A 7211-nucleotide genomic window follows, 5' to 3' on the forward strand; every position below is an offset into this window, starting at 1 on the left:
TTTTTTGGTGTTTTTGTTTTTTTTTTGTTGTTTTTTTTTTTTGGAAGGCAGTGATCAGAATGACTTAAGAGACGGCTAGAAATATGTCATTATGATGTCAGTAGCAGTCATTACTTGCTCTCTTTTCATGAAAGCAGATAAGAAAGATGAAACGACGATGCTATTTACTCAAATATTATTTCCTAAAATCGATGAATAAAATGACAGGAGTCTAAATGTAGTTGCTGAAGTTCTCTTTGCATTTACAAAAGGAGCAGCAATGGAGAGCAGTGCTAAAAAATTCATTCTATTGCAAAAATGAGTTGTTTATATGTTGCTTACACACTGTCTTCAGGAATTTGAATGTGTTCTAGCAACGTTAACGAGGAAATGTTTGTACAGGAAACCATTCGCTATGGAAAAATTCTCTCAATTCTCACTCCTTCCATTGTTTCTCTGCTACTACCAATATCACTATCATTATCTCTGCTGGTTTGTTGTTACACAAGCACTCTTTCTTTACTCCTTTTGACCCAGTGTGTGGATTGTGCCCAAATCCTAACGTGGTTATTGGTGGGACTGATGTTTTTTGTCTACTAGGTTCTCCAACACTTAGGGAGATTAATGTAATCTTAAACAGAGTATCATAATCATGTAATTTGGTATGTTTTTCAAATTACCTGATTTGAGCATAGTTCTTTTGTTGTTGCTTTTTTCCCTCCCCCTCACAAAAACAAAACAAAACAAAAAAAAACAAACAAAAAAAACCCTTTAAGTATTTCATATCTAGTTTGGATTTGAATAGCCAGAAAAATCACTGTCTTTCTGAATCAATTTTCCACCCTAAGGGGTTAACAAAAATAACACTAAATCTCTGTCAAGAATTCTTCAGACTGAAATTTTGAAGAGTCAACATTTTAGAACAAAATCTGAAATAGGAGAGGTAAAAGGAGAGGTAAAAGCTGAAGTATGTGTAAATTCAATTTTTAGATTCAGACTTGTTTGTTGCACTCTTTCACAATTATAATGAAACCAAAACTTAAATGTGAAATGCTTAAATGCCAAATAAGTTTTCATGTACCAACCAGACAAAAGGACTCTTCCATCACTACTTCTCTTTAGAGGCTTCAGCTTTGCTGGCTCTTTAAACAGAAAATGGAAAAAAATTCCCTCTCATCTCTCCTTAAAATTGCTCCACTGAGCTCAGGAGCAGTCTGAGGTAGGACTGTACAGTTTTGGTGTTGTCTTAAAGTTGTGAATTAAACTAGAGACATGTTATTGATATAAGTACACTTGCATGCTGTACTAGCATGCCATTTTTTAACAGACAGTTACATTGGTGACTCCAAAGGTTATCAGTTTTTTTCCTTCTCCTTAAGATATAGAAAAAAGTCCTCGTATAGACAAAGTAAATTTATCTATAAAACCAATGTTGATCTAGAACAACTGCATCTGTAGAAGGAACTTGTGTTGTAGCTGTCTATCTATCACAGTGCCATATTTGTGTTACAGATTTGTACTAGAACAGCCCCTGAACACACACACTTCTTTTGATTTATAAGATATATTACTGTCACATAAATCAGTCAAAATTTTAAGGTATGTTTATTAAAAAAGCACTATGTTGTCACTTTGCATCCATCACTGTATGTAGGGGATGCTATGAACCAAGGTTATTAGTTATAAAGAACATTTGTCTTTTCAGATTATCTAGTTATGTAGCAATCTGGGATAATTCATTGCAAGAAAAAAAGCTACATAAGGGTATGTATAATAGGGAAAGTTTTCTGTTTATTGGAAAAAAATCAAATTAGCAGCTTCAGAAATAGCCCTGAGTCAGACAGCTAGCTCTGTTATTATGTTACTCAGAAACTAATGCATTATGAACAAGTGCCAAATATTTCTGTGTAATGCAGAGGAGATTAAATGGAAGCTTCTATTTTTGAGATCTGCTTTGTAGTGTATGTGTACTTGACAGAAAAACCTAGATAACTAGTATACAGATAGCCCTGCTAATTATGAAGGATTATGTAAATTCTATGATTCTATGTGAACGTTCATAATCTGAGCACTGTATTTATCTGAGGGATTAAATGTACAAATCAACAAAATTTTTGGAAGTGGGATCACAAAAAACAATTAGAAATTAATTTTTGAATGATAATGTGGGTGCATGGTTCAGCTATGTGGTTTTATTTAAAGTCACATTCCTAGCATGAGAAAGGGGCAAACTCCATGGCAGGACTCGACTGCATAAGCATATCAGATTTCAAATCTGGTCAAGTAACTTGCACACTGCTTGCTTGTCAGAGAAGACAAAAACTATGAGTTTGCATGCAGTTCTCAGCTAGTGCAGCACAGTTTTATGCTTTCTGTATCACTTCTTTAAAGGTCAGTGCATAGCCCATAGCAGAGCTGGGCATGGTAACAGCGCTTCCTCCATTTCAGCAGCAGATCCAAAACTATTGTTCATAAAAAAAATCTCATTTTTAAGATGAAAGCCAAAACTGATTTCAAAGATCTTTGCATTCTAGAAAAGTTCAGATCTAGTTAGAATTACCCATATCATTGTCGGGCTGTCTGTTTAAAGTGGTTCTTGTTCTTTTGAAATAGAATTTCCTGTGCACTTTTTAAATATTTCTGAATATTTAGTACTTGCAGAAGAATCTAGGAGAATTTTCACAGAAATAGACTTCTAAAAAATATCCTCATCCAGTGCAAGTAAAGGGCCTTATCCTGGGGGCTAGAAAGCCACAGTAAGGGTTGGCTCACCGAAACTGATCTACTGTTTTTAATCCTGTCCTTGGGAAGCTGGGGGGGTACAGAAGACAACATGGGATTTGGTTCTAGTTTGGATTTACAGGTTCTGAATACACCTGTGTTTTGTAGTAGTAGTTAATTTTTTTATTTTCACTATGTGAAAATGTTGCTGAAATTACAGGTGATAGTTTAAGCTCTCTGACATGTTTTGAAGTGCACAATGAATGCTATGAAGAATTCACTTGACTTAGTGTTAGCATTTTCATTTCTTATGGCTCTGTCTGTAGAAGGGGATTTCACTCCACAGCTGCCTCTAATGAAAGTCAGCATGGATTGTTGTGGTCACTGAAGGAAGCAGTAATTAAGGCCCTGGGAAAAGGAAGAGTACACTTCACAGCTGCCTGGCAGAGCAGCAAGTCTGTTAGCACATTGCTGGCTTGAAGAGAATGCTAAAGGCAATTACTGCTGCCTTACTAACGGGATTAAAATCACCTTCTCTAACACTTAGAACCATTTCTATGTTGGTTCTGCAGACTTTCTGAAAGTACTTGAACTAGAAATCAGGTCTGGGTTTGGTTTTAAGTACAGGGTTTTTGGCTTTGTTTTTTAGTAGTCCTACTTTCATACCAGTAACAAACTGTCTGCTTATTAGGTATTTGTTGCTAACTCTTACAAAATAAAAGTTAGAGACAAGTAAGAAAAGTTGTTATCCATTAGCACAGTTCTTAATGGACTAAATCTTGAAACTTGGGAAAATTCAGTTTTGGTTTTGAAGAAGGCAGCTTCAATTTAGCTTTTTATATTTTGAAACTCGAAACAAAATGTTAAATGTTGAGATGATAGTAATTACATTATTGTTCTGCCATTTCTAAGTATTTTTATATTGAAATGTTCTGAATTTTTTCTCTTATTTCTCATTCAGTGTGCATTTACACTGTCCTGTTAAAGCAGTACTTTGAGTAATCCAAAGTTCCTTTGAATGATACACAAGAATTGCACAGTTTAGGCCCTATGAAATTGTATACAGGCCAGTATCAAGTTGAACTTGCATCTGAAATTCTTACCAGGTGGGTGGATAAAAGTAATATTTATTACCAGTCTGATACAAATAGGAAATATTCACACAATTGCAATGTGTGAGATTCTGGTGTGTTTCTAGAATAGTTGAGAATTTATCAATGAGAATCCTTCTGGGAGCTAAATAGCATGTGGTATGAACAGAACATGCCTTTGAGGAGCTCATGAACTAACTCCAATGCAATGAGGAATGGTAGCAAACAAAAAAGGAGTATCCAAGGAGATTCTGAAGTAGTAGAAATTAAAAATAAGGTTAGAGAACTTTTTATTCCCATTTCAAGCGTTTCACTTAGGCCAGTGGACAAAGTAGGAGGATTTTTGTTTCCTCTCTGAATGTAGTTGTTACTGAGTTCATTTCTCAAGCACTTCTTATAGTAAACGAGCTTTTGTTTCTGGTTATGAGACTTCCTTTTATAAAAGGACATAATAAATGTGGATATTCTGAAATTAAGGTATTTTCTATAATCATCTCTATATTACATGTTTGGGATTCTGGAAGAAATTCTATTTCTTCCATCTTCCAGAAAGCCCCCACACTTGTCTCAGCACATCCGTAAGAGTGTGCTGGTCGTCTTTAGACACTGATAATATGTGACGTTTTACTGGCTCATTGGAATTCTCCAGGGAACTTCCAAATGTTTATATATTCCCTTAGCTGCCTAGTTATCTTAACACAATGACTGAGTTTTATTACTCCTGTCACTGAGGCAGCTACTGTGGTGTCTAGCCAAGAAGGACCATCTGGGATAACTTTACAGATAAGTTCCAGTGATTTGCTTAGACGCTTGTATTGACTTTAAAGCAACATTGTTTTAGGCTGTGAAGTGTTTTGTAGAGGTATTTGCTGTTGAATCTGTTGTTTTCTGTTTAACGTGCTTTATTATTTAAATTTCGAACTGCTTATGACATTGATTCTCCCCTTGTGTCAGCTCTGCTATTACAAACAGGAAGTTTGTCTCTTGTGTGGTTCCTATTCACCAGCATCGTTTCTTTCTCAAGAGGACTGTACACGCAAAACATATTTGCTAGATGCTTCTCCTGTCATCAGTCTTGTGCTTGAATTGTTCATTATCATGTCTCTAGCTCTTGTCTTATGTAACTGATGTGGCTGTTCAGATTGTTATTAAACAAAGTTCAGAATATCATACACAGTGGCAGTCACACTCAGTGAAATATGGATTTCTCCAGGGTAATGTTTAGCTACATAATGCCTCTGCTACATGAATTACATTTGCATAACTTTGTCTTCCAAGTTTTTTTTCATTAACTTGGTGACACAGTAGTTAATAGATCAAACCACAGCTATGCTGAAGATGATATTTCAGTCTCTGAAATACTAAGGCAACAGCTGCAATCCCCTGGGATGATGTAGATCAGAAAGCTCTGGATTACGTTTTTTTTTGGTTTTTTTTTTTATTGTAAGTGGTTCTAGCTCTAAAGCATACTTCCAGGGCAGATTAATGCCAGGCACTGAATGACTTCAGGAACTTTTGCAAAACCTTAATGGAGAATCTCTTCTTACTATTTGAATTATATCTATAATCTGAATACCAGCTTCAGAGCAAGAAAGCTGAGGCGGCATCAAATAATTTTGATGAAAAGAAATGTTTTATATTAAACTAAACCTCTCAAGAACTTGATTTCTCAAGAAATAGACATGACAGATTTTTTGTGAAAAGCACTCCTAGTTCTACTGCTTTCTAAATAGAAAGTGGTCAGACACTGTAGCGATAGATTAAAAGAGAAGGAAATACACTGATAGGTCTCGGGCAAATCATTATTGATGACTTGTTGCTCCAAGATGTGGCCCAGAAGAGATTGCAAACCACTGTGAAATGAGAACATTGAATTTTATAGCTGAATCAGTCTCATTTTCTCAAACTTTATCTAAGCTGAAGTTTACTTATGAGCGTTAGTACTGGTTGTCTTGTAGTAGTGGTATTTTGTATTTAGTTTAAATGAAAGTATATGTTTATGTATCTCCAAAATTAATTCCTCATTTATTTCCATGGAAACTACAACAGGTATGAAGAACATAATTAACACTATTTTATAGAGCAAATTATCAGGTACAGAACACTGTATTTTTCAACACAGTCACCACAATTAGCTATGCATTTTTGCCAGCAGTGAACAAGAGCCTGCATGCCACACTCATCACAGTCTGTACCAGTGGAGGTGGCCTGCTGTTGCTGTCACCGCTGCTGAAATGCACCATCCACCTCAGTGTGTTTACATCACTGTTTGGTCTCCATAAACATTCAACAAGTGCTGATGAATGTCAGTGAGTTCTATTTTTTCTGTGTGGAGGAATTCAGTGACACCCTTTTGTTTCATGTTCACTTCCACGTCAGACATCAATTTGTCAGACTGCCCCTCTGCTGCCATCTGTCACATAACAATAAAATGTAATGGAATGTTGGCAGGAAGGTTTAACCTCCACTGCCATCCCACCAACGTTCTCCTCTGACTTTATGGGCCAACATAATAAAATAGGAGGCATTACTTTTGGTGTTGCCCTCGTATATGTTCAAGTCTGCTACCTCTTTTCTGATAGATTCTCTCCTTTCCTGGTTTCTGTGTGGTAATGAGAAATGCTAGATGATCTAACCTTCAGATATTTGTCTTCAACAACTGCTGAAAAATACACTCTTCAAAAAACACCAAGCAAAATGATAAAATAAAAAGAGCTCCTGCTAAAAGCAAGCTTTCAGCTGCAAGCATATCTATGATTATAATCTAGTAGGTGGCCACCAATTGTACTTTTTTTAAATGGTGCCATTACATTTCCCAAACATTTCACAGAAGTAAAATTCTGCTGCAGGAAGAGGATGTTGGGTATGACTGCAAATTTTCTAATATATGAAAAGAAAAAGCGAGGCAGTAGGGCAAAAGGAAGTTATCTTTTACTCTTTGCTTGTAAGCTAAGTCAGCTAGGTTGCAGATTCGTGCAGTGGCAGTCATCCATACTGTTTGAGTGAGAGCATGCCTCTGGGGCAGGGCAGGCATGCTCAAACAGCTGCAAAGGTGTACAGGAGAGAAAGCACAGGGCAGGGGTTGGAATAGGAGTACTCCAGGGGAAATACAGGCTGGGCTATGCACTAGTTGTCCTGAGGGTCAGAGACCAGACTCTGGCTAATCTTACTTGTGTAGCTGAAACCACCAAGCCCGAAGGAGTGAGAAAAAATTATGACTAATCTAAAACGAAGAAATAAAAGGAAGTTGGGGAGAGGAAAGATATGAATGCAGAAAATTTTTCAGAATCCTTTTCTTGATTCAGAGCAGTCAAAAAAAACTCTGAACTGTCTAGGAATGGCATCCTCAAATTTTGCTTACTGTCTGTTCCTTGTAGATTAATTTAAAATATCTTGACTTTTTTGTGCTTTTTTTTTTTT

The 7211-nt window shown here is 36.3% G+C and overlaps 1 protein-coding gene across 1 annotated transcript in view; it reads left to right on the forward strand.

Annotated features, from left to right (window-relative positions):
* N4BP1 (NEDD4 binding protein 1) overlaps window positions 1-7211 on the forward strand; it is a 38912-nt gene that overhangs the window by 13363 nt on the left and 18338 nt on the right. The window lies entirely within an intron of this gene.

The sequence above is a fragment of the Meleagris gallopavo genome, chromosome 13, assembly GCF_000146605.3.
Source record: "Meleagris gallopavo isolate NT-WF06-2002-E0010 breed Aviagen turkey brand Nicholas breeding stock chromosome 13, Turkey_5.1, whole genome shotgun sequence".
Taxonomy (NCBI): Eukaryota; Metazoa; Chordata; class Aves; order Galliformes; family Phasianidae; genus Meleagris; species Meleagris gallopavo.